This window comes from Watersipora subatra, chromosome 3 (assembly GCF_963576615.1).
Source record: "Watersipora subatra chromosome 3, tzWatSuba1.1, whole genome shotgun sequence".
NCBI lineage: Eukaryota > Metazoa > Bryozoa > Gymnolaemata > Cheilostomatida > Watersiporidae > Watersipora > Watersipora subatra.
In genome coordinates this window covers 47,139,983-47,163,740 of record NC_088710.1, presented here as the reverse complement: position 1 = coordinate 47,163,740, position 23,758 = coordinate 47,139,983, and positions in this window count along the sequence as shown.

Here is a 23,758-nt window from a genome sequence, read left to right as displayed (position 1 = left end):
ACAATATTCATCATAGCTGCATTACATAATAACTGTCCTTTGGTGACCAATCCTAACTAAAGACTTCTTGTTTTTTTGAGTTACCCTCACAAACTTCATTCAAACACACTTGTTAAGTATGTATATTAGAGTTGTTGTGACCAAAACATCTATGACAATTTAAAAGACAGCTTGGGTAACGTAAGACCTTTCAAGTCCCACTTCGGCATGAGTGGAGCTTTCAACTTTGGCATCTGACTTAGTTCAGCCTCCTCTGACCTTTTTGGTGGATCCATAGGATGAGATAGTCCAACCCGTTTAAGTAGACCTATAATAGGTAATGCTGGTTTTACCTCACGTTCTTCAATGTCTATATTTGGTGGTAAACCATGGCCAATGTTAGCTAGAGCACAAATCATAGCCTCTTCCACTCTCTCATCATCAACATACGCGTCCCAACTATCATCATAGCCATAGGCAGAGTAATCCTCTACTGTATTGTAATTCTCTTTGTCAGATTCATCTAGAGTATCAGGGTTAGACGATTCCGGTAACCATGGTCTCCTCTCAGTTAACTCATCTAAAACACAATACATATTCCTTATGAAGTTTGTTAACTACTAGTGCAAACACAAAAATGGTCGAATTAAATTACAAATCAAACAATATTTATTCTTACCTTCATCATCTGAGAAATCTGAAATCAGAGAAATGTCAGACTCAGTGGTACATTCAGATTCAACCTCATCACAATCTAAAATATAGCAGTTTTTTATATCTCAACACCTCACAGCCAATCAAAAACTCAGCAGAAACTCAATCAAAGTCACTGTAATGCTAGTAACAATGCATTAACATATAATAACACTGTAAAATGTAATACTAGTAACCTTGACAACAGCTCTCTATTACTCTCATCAATAGTAAACGAGTGTAATGGTGTAAATATTAATAAACGGAACTATAGTGACAATCTAAGGCAGGTGGTTCATATCTGTGTATTAGTCAAAGGAGGCAAGTGAGTTCTCACAGCGAAGTAATTTAAGAACTAGTTCACAAAGCATTACATCTTTTGTTAAACTTAACTCACCACTAGAAAATGGAGTTGTTCGCTTTGGGTTATGTATCGCTATGGCACTGACTGAGGGAGTTACAGGGACATCAAACCCAAATGTTATCTCTAGTTCACCAATCTCTAAAGTGTATATACAACCAGCATATTGTCAAATCTTAACTTGTGCTTTAGAGTACAATATATAAGACAACATTGTTCAACATCTAGCTAAAATGTAAATTAACGCTAAGAGTTTAGGCATGTTAGTCATCACGCAAAACAAAAAATTGCTTCACTTTTAAATGTTGTAGTCAATATTTGCTTGTTTTTTAACAGAATTTGTAGTTTATTGCAAGTAAATATCACTGTTGACAATTAATCGAAATGATGTAAGTAATCTGCTTGGCAACAAGTGCTATCGATAGTGTGGCAATCTAAACTGCAAGCACCAGCCTACTGCAGCCAACCAAATCAGCGATTACTACTTACAACATGCCAAGTTTAATCTACAACCACTACCCACTACATGCCAAGCTATGCTGCAAGCACTGACTACTACATGCCAATCTATGCGCTAAGCCCTATCTACTAAACACTAATTTAAGCTACAACTACGACAATATAACTTCACCTTTGTATTCCCATGTTTTCCCAACTTCTCTTTTAAAACATCACTGATGGTTTGCTTTAAACTTGAAAATCAACTAAACTGTTCAAGCTTTAAATTAAAAAATCAAACATACCAGAGACTTGATATGGTTTTGCCTGAGATGCTATATCAGCAGAGAATTTTGACTTGTGATCAGCATATGTTGGAAGACTTGATTCTTTTCCTTCAAAGAACCCAAACCGTAAGCCAAGGTCTGTACCGCCTGAAATTAAACATACCAGTCGGTATACAAACAATATATACAAACACAAATTAATTTTTGTTTTTAAACAAAAAACAAAATTTGGTTATTAAAATTGTTTGAGTTAAAACAAATAAGTTTTACAAAATGCCAAAATGTTTTAAGAAAAAAAGGAAGTAAATGATCAGCATGAAAGAATAATATAACATACTTGAGGTCTGAGACTTTACTATAGAGTTTCTCTCAACATTCAAAGGTGTTAACTCTTCTTTCATGTAGCTATTTCTCCTACCAGAGCTGTCATTACAATTCTTGTCAGCAAGTTCAACAGCTTGTGCTGAATTAGACTCATTGCTGATGTATGATGCAGGTGTTGGAGAAGACAAATCCTCATTATAAAGAAACCAAATGAGAAAGCTTTCTCAACAGCACCTGTTCATATAACATAGACTTTATCTATGTTATAACTTTATATAAGTTTGCTTGCCATATTTTGTCATGGTTTGTCTAGCACTAAGAATGCTGGCTATTTTATTAGTATGATGGGAAACCATAGACATCAGATGATGCAGTAGTTAATCTCTTCTAAGGCTCTGTAGACTGCACTCCATGTATAGAACAATTGATATATAACAAACCTATTATGCAGTGATTGGTTAGCAGATCTGGCACAATAGTTATAAGAAATTTTTTTTAGAAGCATGAAAGTTTTGTGTTTTATCATATATTTAATATATTGATCTACCGAAGGAGTTCTCATGGTAACAAAGTAATATGTACGCTATGACTAAAAGATGCTAGCATCAAAGCGATAGCTAACCTTGAACGTAACAAACAATAATTGGCTGCCAAGCAATATAAAATAATTACAGAGGAGGAGAAGGTTAAGTGAGACAAAGGGAATCTAGTGACTAACGTAAATCAAAAGGAAATCAAATATGTTCACTATCTAGTAAAGGAGAACTACAAATGAGTAAATACTAATTATAAAAACATCTACTATCAGCGACTAACAACTTATGAGCAGTGTTAAAGGAGACCATTTCATGTGCAGTCTAGTAATAATAATAGTATTGTCTATTCTCTCTCTTTAAAACAAACATTAGATAGGGTACATCATGCTACTGTAATATTATAAGTTTAATATAATACTTACAGTCAACTTCTGGTTCTCTTTTCATAACAACGGGATGGTGATTTGTGCCTTCTTCTATGTTAGATTCTTGGCTACTCATGTGTTCTGTCTGGCCATTTGTATTTTGGCTCACACTGTATTTCTTGTCTATGACTGACTTGTCTGGTTCTCCACTCAACACTCTTTTGCTATCATCCTGTATGTGAGCACTGTTTACCATGACTGTTAACTTTGAGGAGTTATCTTTCTCACCACATGTAACTTTAGGGAGCTCTTGCTTGAACTTGCTTGTCTCAGCGTAGCTTACAACAGGAGCTGTTTGAGAATCTCCAACATCAACTATTTCTCTGTTACCCTTGACCTCGCTGCCTTCGCAGCATTCAGGCAACAAGTCTGAAACAATTGAAGGTGAGCAAGTTAGTGATTGCGTGAAAATAAGTGCCATCATTCGTATAATTTAGAAAGAACCTCTCAATTAAACACAAACTAAATCTGCTTTTAAACAAATCCAGAGCCGTAATTTGTAACAATTGAACTGTAACAATTTATGGTAAACATTTTAGAGACTGTGCAAAAAAACAAAACCAGACCCGTAATTTTGGTGGACCATAAAGCCAAGCGGCAACAAAAAGCTCTGAAGCTTGCTTCAGATTAAGTGATTCAATATTAATATTCATCTGTGAGAATATGAGAGTGACTAACATGATGGTTATAAATAAATAAACTAACATCGTGTGGTTCTATCAGGTTTGTACTGACCATTTCAGAGATTAAAAATAACACATGACTTAAAATATAACAATTATCTGCATCTACTACTACTAGTTTAAATAGTTAGTTTACTTACCCTCTATAGCCTGTGCAGCCGTTGCCATGACTTTAGCTGTTTCAGCTATCGCTTTATACCAGGGTTGTACCAGCTGCAGAATACACTCCTTGCTTTTTTTAGCCTCAAGGATAGCTTCAGCAGGTAAACATTTTTTATTGGTTTCCTATAACAAGTGTAGTTGTAGTTATAATATTTTGAGCAATATTGTATGAACCAATAATGTGTATGTCATATAAAAGGAAAAAAAACAGTGCTTTGTTGGTACATTATAATGATGATTTTTACTGATGAATGGAAAAAAGTCTAGATCTTGCATTTAGACAACTTGATATAACACACTCACCAGTATTGAGAAGAGACCGGTGTATCCAGCAATTGTCTTCTCAATAATTGCCAAAGCATTGGGCATCTAAAATGTGGTATAAATGTCTCTATTTCTCTCGAAAGAATTAAAACTGTTTATATGTTAAGTTTTTATGAAATAAGATAAGAAGCTAACAAGCCAAGCAATGCTGTCAATGCTACTTTGACTAAAGCTAGCTTTTTATTGATAGTAGATAGCAAAGATTCTATTTATAAAGAAATATTGATAGTGACAGCTTACAAACGATTCATAATAGATATCTACATCACTGACTATAACCATAAAATATAGATCAACACTTACTGTTAGTGTAGAGTGAAGACTCTCCATTATCAAGTATTATCTGTTGGTTTAAGTGAGCAAAACAAAGCTGAACTTTTGACAGTCGCAGCTAAATATGTCACCAAATCCTTGCACATTAAGATATGACACAACAATTCTATTGTTGGGCTGTGCTGTAGCATTACGTTATAACGTTGCATCTTCATGTGACTCCACAGCCAGTTATATGATGTCATCAAATAGTACTTCTATTTATAGTCTACTATTCTATGAAAGCTCAAGATATTAGCTGACCTGTATATAAATATAGACATTAATAATATATAGTATAGAGTGATGAGAGCTCGCAGTCTCATAATTTGTTCTTAATTGGTTATTGCTATTGTTATGTTATTGATATATGTACTTAAAATCATTTTTATTGTTTTTTGAGGCAGCTTGAACTATTAATTTGAAAGTTATTTTTATCATATTTATTATATTCTCATATTATATTTTCTGATTATGTTTTGAAATCTGCATATTGATTAATGACCTTGAGTGATGACTAACATTTGTTGCATCACTGACTCAACAAAAACTATAATGCTTATATGGATATTTTAAAGAGGATTTTTTTCTCATCAAAAGTTGCTCGAAATTATTATATTCCAAAATAAAACATGCACATGAACATATTTTTTGTCCATTACAACTGTAAAGCGTTCTGTAATATAACCTTCTACACCCTATGTTATTGTAATATAGCACCCCCTAGCCTGTAAGGTAATAATTAAGTAAGTAACATATCTAAATGTGCTGCCATAATGCTGCCCAAGCAGATCACGAGCCATCCCTGACTGACATTCATTGAAAGGTCTCATGCATCAGTCCTATAATTTTGTAGTGATTCTCTGCATGTGCTTCTCACTAGTATAGTGGATTACTGCACTCACAAACACTACTATGTTGGATATACAAGTATTACAAGTTGTCTGGTCTTACCCAGCTTGATTATATAAATATGATTGTATTCATCTACTATGTATTTTCATCAATGGCTCAGTAACACTTGTGATTAATTGTTGTAGGTGTCGAATTAGAATACGTTGTGCGACAATCAGAGACCATGTGCAGACCAATATGACAACAATATATATTCTAACCAACTAATATTTGACACAAAAGATAAATTTATGCTCAATAGGCCCATCCAACACAACAATAGCAACAAACAAAAATATTAGATGGAAAAAACAAAAAAAATTGGCAAAACAGTTTACACGCACTCAGGCCTTTTTGTATAGCAATCTAATATACTAAGCAAACTCGCATCTACAGCCCTTATGTATATTAAACAAATATACTATCACTTTGATTATTATCTGCATCTCTATGAGAGCATCTAAATTCTGTACATTTATTCCTTTGACATTGTCATTAGAATCAGCCTATTCGTTGATCACTAGTTATTTACCAACCAGATTCCAAACAGGTACTTTTAAATATTTTAATTATAAGCTATTTACCCTATTCAGATACCCAAGAGTAACAGCAGTCATCACCAATCAAAATAACAGCCAGTTAGCTCATTCAGAAATTAGCTATAAAAGTTACATTTTGGTATTTGTTACATGTGGTATTTGTCAAGCTGTTTATCACGTTTGTTTATTTGCTGCAAATGTTTGAAAAGCAGAAACTTTGAATGTGAGAGATCTAGAAGATAATGTTGTAGCTGGTACTTTTACTAGTATAATAATAAGATGGAAGAATACGAATGATCTGCACTGTTTGAATATTTTACCTTGATGCTGAGAAACATAGTAACAGGAATACCAGCAGTAATGATCTTTGATGCAGTATATTATTATATAAGAACCAAAAGACAAGTGATGCATTTTATTTTTTACGTTTTTTTGAGAGTCGCAAGTTCAACTAAGACTAAATTAAATATATATTCCAAATAAAAAATATTGAATGAGAACAATAATCATTCACGAAACAAACATATTCCTACAAAGTTACCAAACATCTCTCTAATGGGTAACTCTATGTTAGACAACTCCATATTGAGTAGCTTTATACTGTACAACTTTGCGTTAAACAGCTTTAACTCACACCGTTTTATGTTTGACAGTTTTACGCTTGATAGATTCAATTTTCTATCATTCTCAATTGAGCACTTCAATATTTAGCTGCTCTATGTCAGCCAAATCTATGTTACACAATTCTACAGTGGCTAACTTCATATTGTATAGCTCTATGTTGAACAGCTTTATGTTAAACAGTTTAATGTTGGAAACCTTTATGGTTGATAGATCTATGTTCTATCATTTTAAATATAACAGCTTTATATGGCAGTTCTATGTTAGACAGATATAAGATGAATATCTCTATGTTCCGTCGTTCTATAATTAAATGTTCTATATTTTAGACAGTTTGATTTGAAACTTATTGATCATAAGAGCTATTGTACTTTAAGGAAGTAAACAGCTCTGTACCATTCTTTATGGATGAACATGTAGGTTTGACCTGAGTGCTATGTATAGCAGTTGTCTTCTCTTTATGATGATGATATTGATCACATCTGTTCTGTGTACAGTAAATTCCTACCATATAGTATAGTATATAACCATATAGTATATAACCATAACAGTAGCTACAGATAACAGTATAATGTGTTGATTCTGTGCTGCTAGATTAACTCATGAGAATAAGGAACACAGACTGGATTACTAAAAGTAGAACTTTTTACCAAATTGTGAGAAATATTTGTAGACAAAGCTTTATCACTTATTAGGTAAATTTTACATTGTTTAAAACGTCAATAGCAACACAGGAATTACAAGCAATGGCAGAAGCCAGATCTTTTCAACAATACAGTCATTTATAACAATTCATCTGTACTACAAATAAATAATACTTACTATTGATCATGAACCAATTCCTATGATGACAACGTGTTTAAACAACTCCAAGTTGCAAAAATTCTGTCTTGCCTGATATATATTACAGAAATGCAGTGATTTTTGTATATGTAAAATTTAATTAAAGTATTGACAATAATCGATTGACCATAATGTTTTTTCAATCTAAAGCTTTGAATCATTGCATGTCTAAACAAGTTATGCTTACTGACTGCCCTACAAACTAGTGATTTGTATTAAATATTTAAAAACAATATAATTTATTTTAAGTAACTTTGAGAACAACCAACAAAAGTTCAAGTTATTTATAACCCTTGTTTATTTGCCATGTAAAGTTTGAAAAGCAAAGAGATGAGAGTCATTGACAGTCCTAAAACTCAAAACTGTTGATCACTGTTTGAGCATAAGACTATAGAAAGACTATGAAAAGGTTATCACAGTCATATATTACTATATTACTAACAATAGATATTGGAACTAAAAGTTTTAGATAATAATATAGCACACTTCACCATCATAACCGGCAGCGAGCTGTAAAATGAAGTGCAGCACACATGATCTCTGTGAATATGTAAAACTCAGACAACCCTTGTTATGGACACAGCGGTAACCACAACTCTCAAGGCTGAGTTGAGTTAAATGAACATCTGAATCAGATCCTAAACATCTGGTAGCTGTCTTTTGACTGATGGTTACATGAAATCTTCTTTGAGCGGATGAGGCGATGCGCTTTTCCAGAATGACAATAGTGTTAGTCCAGGTTTGAACCCCTATCAAGGAGTCATCTAACCCACTCTGTAGGATATTGAAGGAGTCTGACCGGAGAGTCGGTTGTGTTGAATCAACAATACTGATCTTACTACTCATGTTTCTGTAGTTCTGCAGCACACCAGTGTTTAGATTATGTTGTACAAGCATCGAGCCAGTCCAAAAGAATTCCTGCTGCCAGTAAACATTGGTGAGTGCCACCTCCAGTTGCTGAGTGCAGTCATGGTTGTTCATTATAAACCGGTACTTATCTAAAAACTGCGGTACTGACACTCTGTTGATTGAACTGTTAGACTGAAGATTAACAAGCAGGTACTCTGAGTAATCAAATGATAGAACTTCTACAGCTGACATGTCTTCACATGACTGCTGAATTTGTCGGCCATAAAACCAACTTGGAAACTCACAAACTTTCTTATAGTCACAGCTGGTTAGATTTAGCCTCCAAATCATTGTTGGTAAAAGGAAATATACAGTGTCTTGTATAAATTCACTTTGGAACAACTGATCAATATACAAAAGATCAGAGGATACCTGACTCCAGCAAGATGCATCATTATTAACTGTTTGGTTACTACTCAGCAGTGTGATGCTACTACCATCCTCTTGAACTGAAGTGATTTCGCGATATGAAACGACGATTACTGTAAGAGGAGACGATGAAATCTTTAGAACTTTTGTGGGCATGATATGTGTCGGGTAGAATATCTTTGATACTACAGTCAGTTCAAAGTCTGTTGTAGAATCTAAAACTAATAATTTATAATAACATTAACAGACGTTGCACCAATCTACTGCAAAAATAAGCCTGAATATTTGACGCCTAATTGGGTGTGTTTGTGATCTGGTTAACTATTTCTTTGAAAGATCTATTAATAATGATGTACGCATTGATAATAGACCAAATATAACATCTATTTAGGATGCTAGATCTATGCTCAGTCTGAATACTATGAAGCAGACAGGCTGTCACAGGTGTGGTTCAGTAATAACAGATCAACTAAGTAAGGTAACAGTGTATCTTTGTAAAATGAACATCAAGTATTTTAATGTATATTGTGATGTTGAGTTACAAGCTATGTTTCAAAAATAACATGTTTCAAATTTACTACTAGGACTCCAGAATTTTGATTATTTATATACAGTTGTTACTCTGCAGGTACATAAAGATAACTGTATTATAAAGTTGTATAGAAGGTTAAACTTACGTCCACACTGGCAGTTCTGAGTGGTAACAGAGACTGAGCCTTCTACTTGTAGGACTGTACTATTCACTACATTCCCTGCTACTGAATCACAGCCCATTGTAAGTATTGCTTCTGCTGACCACTCATAGTCCCATAGGTTGAAGTCAGCCAAGTCTCCAGGCATTATTTGGTCAATGTCAAAGCCTCCAACTAAAACAGATATTAAAGTACTCATGATGATCCAAATTATTGAGTTTGATCTCATCAACTGATATTGATATACAATAAAAAGTAAAAGCAATGCTCGGACTTAACATGCATCTATCATCCACACTAACCTTGCAGTAACAGGTAACAATGAGTATAATGGTATGTTACACTAACTTGATGGTCTTGCATTGTGTATGTATACATATAATGTCAAGGGAGATAACAAGAGTCTGCTGAAGACTGAGGTTTATCAACACTGAAGAGATATAATAGACAGAGTAGTCATGTACCCAGGACCAAATCATGTAACTAGTATCTATGTAATGGATGTAACTAGTAGTAGATCATCTATTAGTTTATACTATTATAATGAGTTTGTCACTTTTTTCTGAATGCTGTTTGTTTTACATAGTTGTGTACACCAATATCTATGTTTAAATAGTGTGGCAGATAAATAGAAACCATTAATAACCATTAATTATTAAAAGCCATCAAGCCATCAAATAAAAGCCAGTATTGGCCAACACAGCAACTAGCAGGAATTTAGCTAAAATAATAAAATTATCCTAATGAGTCAAAGATCAAAAATGTAGAATAAAGCAGACTTAAAACCAAAAGGAGATGGAAATATATATTTACTTGTGTAAAGTCTCACATTCAAGTTTGCATTTGTTTCCTCTTGTCTAAGTTTTGTAATCTGTATCTTCAAATCAAATGTGTTGTCTTGAACTTATTAAAACTAAAAATGAATGTTTGGGACATTCATAGACTTTATATGATGTAAACTTGCCTATGCTATTAAAACTTAGACATTTAAAATAAAGCAACTGTGTCAACATGTCAAATGACCACTAAAGCTTTGCCTACTTTAGTTTGAGCCTTGAAGAATGAGAGCTGTGCTACCATGACTATAGTTTTAACAAGCTAATATGAGCGTGCAAACTCTAGCTATGGTTTTAGAGACACGCTGAATAATGTGAAGCAGCTAAAAACATGAGATCTACTCCAGAAGAACCTTTGAGTATTGAAATATACTTAGCTTCACGTACGATAACTATCTTGGTCAGTCATGAGGGTGAGGGCTGAATTGGCAGGAATTATCCCGTCTTGTTTTTGTACAGACTGCTCTAAAAAGAGCTCCACCACACCTGGCATCCGGCTGTCAGTGTACCACTAAAAATATAACTAGTTTTCTTTCTTTTATATAATAAATTTAAAATCAAGAATTAACCAGTTAGCATATAGCTTACTATAAAAGTGACGAATACATGTTAACCTGATTTACTATCGCAACAAAGTTTTATTGTAAAAATTAATCCAATGTTTTAAACATTAGGTACTATCAAAAAGGCTATTTCAGTAACAGGTTTTTTAAATATTAAAAATAACACGAACTATAAAAGATTGCTCCAAAGCTAACCAGTGACTAATTCTTATAGACAAATAATATAGAAACTGTTGTTGCTGTAAGATTGGATCTAGTTTATGTTAAATGCATTATGTAGTTGGCCACTTACTTTTAGATGGTGTCCATAACTCCAAGTGAAACAGTGTCGGTGCCTTTCATTCCAGATATACATAGATTCATTTTGTGAATCTACGAGATCGAGGTGACCCAAATACAACATTCCGGATGTCCGATATCGAAGTGAAAATACATTATCAGCTATAAGATAAACAGATTAGCAAGAGATTAAGATAAAGATTAGCAAGAGCATACAAATAGGTAAAAAAACATTTAAAGCGTTGTTCTGGAAATGGCTAAATTTTATCTCTAAAATCATGCACATGTATTTGCTAGCTTTCGCCAAAGAGTTTAAGTTTGGTAAATATGAGCAATTTTAAGCAGCTGTCCGCTTTCTAAAGATTTTAAAGTCATAAATCATAAGAAACCAATTTTTTGAACCTCAAGATAGAATAATATATGTTATCCATCATCAGCCAAAGTATATTTATAGAAACCGAGTAGTTCTTCATCATACTCATCTACTGCTATTACCAGAATAACTGAGACTACAATATGACAGACAGAGGCATACCCTACAAGTTGAATAATATATACACATACTTGTATTTGAGCCAAAGATGCTGATTATATTTGGTCTTCTTGAGAGATCTCTTTCTTGTGAGCCATTGAACCAGAAACAAGCGGTGATTTCATTCATTGCAGGAAGTGGTTCATAAAAGAGATACGAATTGGTGTCGATGGTCTGACTGTATGTGACCATAGATTTCCATGCTTCTGTCATAAAAAAGAAAGTTATTTATAACTTATAGCTGTGATAGATTGTAGATTATTCCCATGTAAAGCATGTCAGTTACTGAAAGAGTTATCCGCTCATAGCATGCACCACAGTTACTTCAGACAAATGTGTCATGGGCAGAAAACTTCTTTCTTATGTAGTACAATGACCATTTGCCACTGATAGATGTATGGAACTTCATGTTGATCAAGGGTGGGTTGCTATGGCTTAAATTCACCTAACGGTGAATTTAAGCTTTTGTGTCATATTTAACAGTTAAATATAGCAGCATGTTACATACATACACTTGTTTACTCTATCAGCACAAACATCAATATTGTCTCTAAAATAAAATAAAGAGTGATGATAATATATACATTGAGCAACTTCCCTATGTCAAACTTTGAAAACTACATCTGAGGAGTGCTACTATTAGCATAGTGAACAAGTTTTAGTTTTTTGTTTCAATGATCTCTTCAGCTGTTCAGGTATAAAATATGATTCTACAGCTACTTAAAAATTTAGCTTCATCAGCTCTAAACTCTACAGAATAACCATCATGTGATGTGTCGTTCAATTTTGTTAAATTTGATTAGTAAATTTCAATTTTTAAAGTTGAATTTTGTTTAAAAACATAAGAATTCATGAATTGTTATTGATTATATAGGGAAGTTATAAACTGTTACTTACTCTTTGATGAAGCTGCTGCTGTAGTCAAAAAGAGAATTGATATAAAAGTGATGATGCTAGTCCAGTTCATGTTTGATTATACACTGCGAGCTGTCTGGAATGTGTCTAACATTCTCAGCAAACTTTTAAGAACACGTCAATTGTCATGAATTATATATTTGCCAAAAATCTACATTAAACATAAGGCTAAAACTATCATTTATTGAATTACCTTGTCTATTGTCAGACAAGCAAACTGTAAGACTCCACTCTGTCTAAGAAGTTTATTGATTTTAAAATGAGTTGTTCAATAAATCCTAAATATTTAATGATCGTCTTTAGTGAGGTTTAACTTCTTTTCTCTCAGGCTATCAGAACACCCACTTCTCAAGTTTATATGAACTTAGGCTAACTTAAACAGCCTATTTACATTCGCTGATGTTAAAAACATGGATACTGGCTAACTTAAGCCTCAGTTCACAGCGATCTGCTTGTAATGTCGAGTATGACTTCATCGTTAGGTAAAAGAGTGAGCCATAAAATGCATAAAGTTCCCAGACTACAGAGTTTTGAGGAAACTCACAAGCTCTAAACTACTTTAGATATCTGACTACCAAAGTTCTATAACCAGAGGTAACGACTCTTTGCTAGAGCAGTCATATATTATACTTAACAGTATAACTACTTTTACTATATTCATCCAGTACTAAATATGGTAGACAACACTAAACTACAGAAGTTGTTTGCTGACATTACAGACAGCAGTTTGTTATTTCCCTTCTATACTGATATTACAATAATGGTGATTAGATAAGGTAGGCGAGCAGCGAGATATGATACAAAATGTTAAACTGGAAGAAGAGGACACCATCAAGTAACTGCTTGAAAATTAACTGGCAGCATTTTAAAGTTACACTTACTTATGACAACCTAATCCTGATATTTAAGTTTTTATCAATGCTTTTGATGTTAGTAGCATAAAACACCGGTTTTAAAACCAAAGCACTCACAAAACAAGCTCTATATCAAAACATAAAGTGACTATTTATACGATGTCAATACTGCTAACTAGATTATTTATGAAGTCAGAAAACTAAGCCTATGTTGGCTGTTACCTATGTACTTATATAATGCATCATAACAGACACTTTAATAACTTATAAATAGAGTAAGTAATATAAATAAGATAATGGCTAGTAACAATTATGAAAGTTGTTATCAGTCTATAGTTAAAAGGATTAGGGGTCCAACTTGTGATATTAGTTCTCTGCATATGTGGAGCAAGGCTGCAGCAGCTTGTATAAATACCTAAAAAGGTTTGTATTATATTAATATGTCCTGTATTAGTTTTATAGTTGTGGTTATAGAGTAACACTAATTGGCCAGCACATCTCATCTTGTAGATGTACAGAAGAAAAGTGAAAAATGCGACACAATTGGCCAAATGTGGCAGAAATGTGAGAGAACACTCTAAACTTCATTATATGACAATTAAATGGACAATGACATAATAACAGCGCTCTCTTTAAGCTATTATTTATTTTTACCTTCATCATCTGACAAATCTGAAATGAGAGAAGTGTCAGACTCCATTCTGCATTTGGACTCAACCTCATCACAATCTGCAATATAGCCTTTTTTATATCTCTACATCCCATAGCCAATCATAAGCTCAACCTAATTCACTGTAATACTAGTAACCTTGACAACATTTCTCCATTGCTCTCATATAGAGTAAACAAGTGTAATGATGTTGATATTAACAAACAGAACTATAGTGACAATTTAAGGCAGGTAATTCATATTTGTGTATCAGTCAGAGGTTGGGTGGGAAGAAGCACTCACAGCAGAGTAATTTAAAAACTGCTTCACAGAGCACTACAGCTTCTATGAGCTACACTTACCATTAAGAAGTAGAGTTGTCCTCTCCGCTATATGTATTGGTAGGGCACTGACTGAGGATGTTACAGAAACATCAAACCCCAAGGTTATCTATAGTTCACCAATCCCTAAAGTGTATATATGACCAGCATATTGTCAAATCTTAACTTTAACTCTGAAGTACAATATACAAGACAGCATTGTTCCATATCTACCTAAAATGCAGATTAACAGTTTAGGCATGTTAGTCATCATATGAAACAAAGCATGCAAATTTTGATAGACTCCTATGGTAAGGGTGTGATAACTAAAACAGCTCAGAGACGATGGTTGCAGTAAAAATAAACCAGAGATAGATATTAGTTTTGAAACAGCTACCTGTGATTTGTAACAGAGATAAGAGATTGTTTGGCTAGCCAGCATTTGAAGTATACAATCCTAGAAAAGATTTATTTGCTCAAAGCATTTTTCTGTACGTCTGGAAAAACAACCAGAGCATTGTTAGAACCTGTCGAGGTAGACATACATTTATTAGAACTTTTAAAATTCAATTTGCAACAAAAAAATATTTAACAAATTATTTTTGTTTAGTAAAGTGAGATGTAGAATTAATAATGCTAGATTTACTTTTAAAGTAAATACTTTAAAATATTTGGGTTTCTTGTTTCCATAAACCACAAAATTGTAGAAGCTGAAAGATTGTATTTTATTAGGAGTTGTACACTGAGTTGTATGTACATAAAAGGCTCAATATTTTAGGATGTTGATGTATTGCAGTATATGTTATTTATTAATAACATATAATGAGACAATAACACAGTATAACAATATAATATTATATAGCCAAAACGATTTTCATGTTACTAGTTTAGGTTATCTACATAATGGTATGATTACAATCAGAACAAACAGATTATGGGTCACTTCTGACTGACATTCTTTTGAATTCTACAATTGAAACAAAATGTTAAACTGAGAGAAGAGAACAGCATCAAGTAGGGGCTTGAAGTTAATTGGCAGCATTTTACACATACTTATAGCAACTTAATCCTGATACTCCATTGCTCATCAATGATTTTCATTTTAGTAGAACAAAAAAGTTTGTACCATATTAATAAGTCTTGCATTAGTTTTAGAGTTGTATCAAAGTGATCTGTATTAATTAATTAATAAAAATATTATCTATTTTAAGTAACTTTAAAGAACAGGCAAACAAAAGTTCAAGCTGTTTATCACTCTTGTTTAGTTGGCATGTAAAGTTTTGCAAAGCAGAAAGATGACACAGCCCTAAAACTCAAAACTGTTGATCACTGTTTGAGCGTATAACTATAGACAGACTATAAAAACGTTAGACATAAACAATAGACATTGGGTCTAAAACATATATATAATAATATAGCACGAAGTGCAGCACGCATGATCCCCATAAATATGTAAAACTTAGTCAGCCTCTGTTACGGACACAGCGGTAACCACAACTCTCAAGGCTGAGTTGAGTAAAATGAACATCTGTGAACATTGTGTGTTAAAAGAGGTTGGACTAGATATCTACTAGACTACAGCTATTACTCAAGAATTAATAAACAGTAGTTATGTGTTATTATTCTAAGTTTATATTCCTTTATTATATTTATATAAAAGCACTCTCAATGGGATTTGAACACGGAACTTTCGGCCTGTTGACCAACACAACCATCTCCACCAATAGACCAACCACCTTTCAGAATTATAAGAACCATGTCTGTTCATCTGTTTGAAGCCACGACCAGATGCAGAGAAAAAGATTGCTCAATGTGAGATATGAACCCCTGACATTCAATATAGTCCCTGGAATGCTACCTCTGCACCAATAGTTCACCTTCCACGGTTTATGATTATTACGCATATAGTTAGTCTTACACTTTATTGGTACATCTGAAAATCTCTCACGGTACTTGATACTTCTAGAGTACTAGTGCATGATAAAATGAGAACATCTACAACTTTAGAGTGTTCAACTCTCTTACTAACAGCAGTGCCATATGGCATCAACAGAAAGGAATAATATAAAAATCTGTTACAGTAGCGAAAAGAAGTTTAATAAATCTACTTTATACCAGTTCAAGAGTCTCTGAGCATCATTCCAACGATCAATAAAAAACAATCACTATTTAACATGAAAATTTTAATTATTTTTTACGTGTGCTTACATAAAATGCTCCTTTGAACTGCTTTTGATCTCTCACAAATAAGTTTCATTACCAGTATTCGAGTAAAAATTTCAGTTGCAACAAGCCTGTCAACATGAGTTCTAAAGTTGCATTATGAAATTTATTGTTGAACAATATTAAAATTTTAAAATATTTGTTAGACAAAAAATCTAAGATCGTGAAAAAGTTCTTTCTAAGACATTAGTGACAACTAAATTAAGTACAACTGGTAGTTTACCTTTGTTTGTAAGGTCTGCAATAATTAAAATATAAAAAACTATGCTTTGAGTCTTTTCCCTGACACTGCTAGTAAACATGGCATTTATTTGATTAAAATAATAATCTGCCATAACATTAGAATTATCAGTTTTTGCTTGGCTTCTGGTGCTGCTAATATATCATGAAGTCATGGTCAGGTTATGTATGTTTTATTTGTAACTACATGAACCATACCTAACAAGTGATTCTAGTCCTTTCAAAAAAGCTTGGCAGAAAGTTTCTAGTACATAACAAACTCGACAGGATGGTAAAGGATGGATCGATATATGTTATCAACCTTTCTTGTTTGAGTTATGATAATCGTCTGCACCTTAAAAACATAGCAAACAAAGACTAGACATTTTAAAAATCACGATTTAGCTTTATCATACACCTAAAAACATTTAGTTCAGTCACATAACTATTCGGAATAACATATAAACCTTTCATTCATCTCACATGATTGTCCCTAAACAATGAGTTGGCTACCTGAAATGTTTAATTTTTGATACGATATGCTGTATTTACTGGATTGTTTTGGAAGTTTTTGTCGTGAAAAACTAGTGGCATGACAGGTAGCTGCTCTGCGATGACCATTTCACTATTAGAAAACCTTCGCTATCCGCTATTTCAACATACAAATCTGTTCTATTCCTGGCTTGAGCTGACACAAATACTCTCACAGATGTTGTCTCTTTATTATGGTTGGAGTGTTTTGATGGCAGTGTAACAGCTGGCCTGTTACGTTAAGCATAACTTAGTTTTGCACTTATTAAAATTGGCTCAAAGGTAATTTTAAAGTCTTCCTCTAAGTGACTGTATCTTGTCTGTAATTGTTCTTATTTAGTAATAGCCTTCAATTAGTTAAGAGAAAATAAATAGAGAAGGGAGCAACACTGAGACTGCTAAACAGTATTAAGTTGAGCGATAATAATGACAGGAGAAGACAACACTCTTATTCATAGATTTAGCTTATACATACCTTAAAGGTTAACATGCCAAATCAAAATAGGTTGGGTTTGCATATGAAGAAAATGCAAGGCAGCTCTCCTTAGTCATTTCTCAAATTTTAACACTTTTTAGTAACCAAACGTGATATATTCTTTCACACTTTTCAATTGTTTTTTTTTATAACATATTTTGTGACTATTGATAGCTGCAGTGAGACATAGGGAATGAAGCATTATAAATAAAAAAAAAGCATAAATTCAACAAAAACTTTACCAGAAATAGTAGTTTCACGTAGCCTTTATGTAATGAGGCCGATGAGATTGTTGGTGAACTAGATTCCCCCTGTGGTGTTAGTATTACAGGTAAATGCCTACACAGGGTAAAACAGGGAACAGATGTTGAGATCTTAGTATAGACTTTATGTGCAGATGTTTATAAAGATAATAAACCCAACATAATTCTTACTTATGGTAATAATAGCAAGGAGTTATTATTTCTTGAATCTTGAGTTGGTGCTGCCTTCTGACAATATTCTAACAATTGCTAAGTTATTCCAAATATTTTACTTGTGGTATAGGAAAAATTTCAGTTCTGCCTCATGTTTAAAGAAAATGTAGTATCATTTATATTATTGATGAGACGAATGCTGCCGGTCAAGTGAGTGACAGTTAATTGTTCAGTAAACTTACTAAAGACCAGCTAATAACGTATATTAGTGATTTAAGGTTAACATGTAGGAAATATCTGTGCTGGTACAACATAGCAAATCATAATACTGATGAACATTGGTTGCAGTTTGAATCTAAACTAGCAGCGATTTGTGAGATGAAATTTGATTTTGTAACTGAGGAAGTCGTAAGAATGGAAAACATAAGATCTGGAGTTGTTTCGCCTTGTAACTCATTGAATGATCAAACTAAGAATACCTTTATTAATAAGACATGTTTGGATGAACATTATGAATCTATTATATAATAATAAAATAGTGAAAAAACAAGATTATGATGAGAAATATAATAATAAAGATTGAGTGAAGAGACAGGAATAAATATGGATAATAAACAGATATAAGATAGTCAGAAAACTAAATGAGAATCAGTAGATGAAGTGAAGAGGTATCAACAGTAAATGCTGTCATAACATTTACTCTGAACATAATCCATATAGCGACAGTTTGTTGTAAAAAAAGAATAGAATAAATCATAAACTAATTGCTAAAGCTGGTATCCCTGTTACTTTATTTATAAGCATCAAGGTAAAATACTCAAACACAGCAGATCGTTTCAAATCTTCTATCATATTACCATACTAGTAATATTACCAGCTACTAGCATTACTCAATAGATTTTCCAGATTCAAAAATTAACTTAGAAAACCCCATAATCAATACAAATGCTTCTGTACAATATTCATCACAGTTTAGCTAAAAAATATCCCGCTTTTGGCGACCAGCCCTAACATGAACATATTCCTGTTTTCCGAGTTACCCTCACAGACTTTCTCTAAACCCACTTGTTAAGTATGTATATCAAAGTTGTTGTGACAAAAAACCTATGAAAACTTAGAAGACAGCTTGGGCAAGGTAAGACCTTTCAAGTCCCACCTCGGCATGAGTGGAGCTTTTAACTTTGGCATCTGACTTAGTTCAGCCTCCTCTGACCTTTTTGGTGGATCCATAGGATGAGATAGTCCAACCCGTTCAAGTAGACCTATAGGTGATGCTGGTTTTACCTCACGTTCTTCAATGTCCATATTTGGTGGTAAACCATGGCCAATATTAGCAAGAGCACAAATCATAGCCTCTTCCACTCTCTCATCATCAACATACGCATCCCAACTATCATCATAACCATAGGTAGAGTAATCCTCTACTGTGTTGTAATTCTCCTTGTCATTGTCAGGTTCATCTAAAGTATCAGGGTTAGACGATTCCCGTAACCATGGTCTCCTCTCAGGTAACCCATCTAAAACACAATACATATTCCTTATAAAGTTTGTTAACTACTAGTGCAAACACAAAAATGGTTAAATGGAATTACAAAAGAAATAATAATATTTGTTTTTACCTTCATCATCGGAGAAATCTGAAATCAGAGAAAGGTCAGACTCTGTACTGCACTCAGATTCAACCTCAATACAATCTGAAATATAGCATTTCTTTATATCTCAACATTTCACAGCCAATCAGAAGCTCAACCTAACTCACTGTAATACTAGTACCCTTGAAAACAGCTCTCTATTACTCTCATCAATAGTAAACAAGTGTTGATATTAATAAACAGAACACAGTGGCAATCTAAGGCAGGTGATTCATATTTGTGTATCAGTCAAAGGATGGATGATTGGATGTGCTCACTGAGGAGTAATTTAAAAGCTGAGTGACAGAGCAGCACAATTTTTAGCTTAACTTACCCCTAGAAAGTGGAGTTGTTCTCTCTGGTTCATCTATTGGTGTGGCACTGACTGAAGGAGTTACAGTGACATCAAACCCAAAGGTTATCTCTAGTTTACCAATCCCTAAAGTGTATATATAACCAGCATATTGTCAAATCTTAACTTTAGCTCTGGAGTACAATATACAAGACATCATTGTATAATGTCTACCTAAAATGTAAATCAACAGTTTAGGCATGTTAGTCACCAGGCGAAACAAAAACACTGCTTTACTTTTAAATATAGTAGCCAAATATTTTCTTGTCTTGTAACTAAATGCAACTGATCGGCTTAGTTTTTAAATTAAAAAATTACTGAATTGAATGGAAATATAAATTTATAGATATTTACTAGCAAACATACCAGAGACTTGATGTGACTTTGCCTGAGACGCTATATCAGCAATAGATGTGTACTTGTCATTAGCATATATTAGAAGACTTGATTCATTCTCATCAAAGAACCCAAACTGGAAGCCAAGGTCTGTACCGCCTAAAATTAAACAGATCGGTCGGTATTCAAATAATATATACAAACACAAATTAATCTGTGTTCTTGAGCAAAAAAAAGAATATTGAATTTTAAAAATTGTTTGCAAAGTAAAACAGCTTACTATAAGTTTAACGGATGTCAAAGTGTTTTAAGAAGAAACAGAGGTAAATGTTTAGCATGAAAGAATAATATAACATACTTGAGGTCTGAGACTGTACTATAGAGTTTCTCTCAACATTCAAAGGTGTTAACTCTTCTTTCATGTAGCTATTTCTTTCCCCAGAGCTGTCATTGCAATTCTTGTCAGCAAGTTCAACAGCTTGTGCTGAACTAGACTCATTGCTGATGTATGATGCAGGTATTTGAGAAGACGAATCCTCACCAAAAAAACCAAAGGAGAAAAGTCTCTCAGCAGCACCTGTATATGTATAGTATAGACTTTAATAGCTTTGCTCACTTTTACTGCTTTACAAAGCATATAACCAAATTGTGTTTTGCCTTGTCATATTTCATTACAATTTTAGCAGCTTTAAAGATTTTGATATTTCCTTGGCGTGATGTGGAACTATTAACATCTGATGCTGCTGTAGTTAAGTTATTTAGAGACTCAGTGAACTGCATCATATGTCATGGAATAATTGGTATATGGCAAATTTATCATACAGTGATTGGTTAACAGATCTGGTTAACAAAGTTACTTGACATATTGTTTTATCAATGAGATCTCATGGAAACAAAATGATATGTACACTATGACTAGGAGATGCTAACATCAAAGCGATAGCTAACTTCGAACTTAACTAACAATAATTGGCTGCCAAGCAATAAAAATTAAGTGCAGAAGGAAGGACGTTAAGTGAGACAAAGGTGATCTAGTGACTAACATAACTCAAAAGGAAATCAAACATGTTCACTATCTAGTAAAGGAGAACTACAAATGAGTAAATACTAATTATAAAAACATTTACTATCAGTAACTAACAACTTATGAGCAGTGGTAAAGGAGACCCTTTCAGGTGCAGTCTAGTAGTAATAATAGTATTGTCTATTCTCTCTCTTTAAGACAAACATTAGATATGGTACATCATGCTGCTGTAATATTAGAAGTTTAATATAATACTTACAATCAGGTTTTGGTTTGTTTTTTATAACAACGGGGTGGTGATTTGTGCCTTCTTCTGTGTTGGATTTTTGGCTACTCGTCTGTTCTGTTTGGCCATTTGTATCAATGCTCACACTGTATCTCTTGTCTATGACTGGTTTGTTTAGTTCTCCACTCAACACTATTTCACTATTGTTTTGTATGTGAGCACTCTTTACCATGACTGGTACCTCTGAGGAGTTATCTTCACCACCATATGTAACTTTAGGGGGCTTTTGCTTGGACTCGCTTGTCTCAGTGTAACTTACAACAGGAACTGATTGAAAATTTTCAACATCAGTTTTTTCTCTGTTACCCTTGTCCTCGCTGCCTCCACAGCATTCAGGCAACAAGTCTGAAACAATTTATGGTAAACATTTCAGAGGCTACATAAAAAATAAATGGTGCAGACTCTGCCGTCAATTATATAATTTTAGGGAAAGTTAGATCTGATTTAAAAAAAGCAAAACTCAGCAGGATCTGTGATCCATAACACCAAGCAGCAACAAAAAACTTTGAAGCTTACTTAAGCAATTCAGTTTTAATATTCATCCATGAGAATATGAGAGTGACTAACATGATGCTTATAACCAAATAAATTAGCATCGCGTGGTTCTATCAGGTTAGTACTGACCATTTCAGAGACTAAAAATAACACATGATTTAAAATATAACAATTATATGCATCTACTATTACTAGTTTATATATTTAGTTTACTTACCCTCTATAGCCTGTGCAGCTGTTGTCATGACTTTAGCTGTTTCAGCTATCGCTTTATACCAGGGTTGTACTAGCTGCAGAATACACTCCTTGCTTTTTTTAGCCTCAAAGATAGCTTCAGCAGGTAGACATTTTTCATTAGTTTCCTATAAAAAGTGTAAATGTGATGGTAATATTTTAAGCAGTATTGTATGAACCAAAATATGTGTATGTCATAAAAGGAAGCAGTGTTTTGTTGGTACATTATAGTGATGACTTTCGCTGACCAATTGGAAAAAAGTCTAGATCTTGCATTTAAACAACTTGATATAACACACTCACCAGTATTAAGAAGAGACCGGTGTATCCAGCAATTGTCTTCTCAATCATTTCCAAAGCATTAGGCATCTACAATGTGGTATAAATGTCTCTATTTCTCTCGGAAGAAATAAAACTGTTTATATGTTAGGTTTTATGAAATAAGATACGAAGCTAACAAACCAAGCAATGCTGTCAATGCTACTTTGACTAAAGCTAGCGTTTTATTGGTAGTAAATTGCAAAGTGTCTATTTATACAGAAATATTGAAAGTGACAGCTTACAAACGATTCATAATAGATATCTACATCACTGACTATAACCATAAAATATAAATCAATACTTACTGTTAGTGTAGAGTGAAGACTCTCCATTATTAAGTATTATCTGTTGGTTTAAGTGAGCAAAATCACAGCTGAACTTTTGACAGTGGCAGCTAAATATGTCACCAAATCCTTTCACATTAAGATATGACACAACAATTCTATTGTTGGGCTGTGCTGCAGCATTACGTTATAACGTTGCATCTTCGTGTGACTCCACAGCCAGTTATATGATGTCATCAAATAGTACTTCTATTCATAATCTACTATTCTATGAAAACTCAAACTATCAGCTGAGCTATATATAAATATAGACATTAATAATATATAGTATAGAGTGATGAGAGCTCGTAGTCTCATAATTTGTTCTTAATTGGTTATTGCTATTGTTATGTTATTGATATATGTACTTAAAATCATTTTTATTGTTTTTTGAGGCAGCTTGAACTATTAATTTGAAAGTTATTTTTATCATATTTATTATATTCTCATAATATATTTCCTGATCATATTTTCAGATTTTCATATTAATTAATGACCTTGAGTGATGACTAACATTCGTTAGACCACTGACTCAACACAAACTATAATCTTT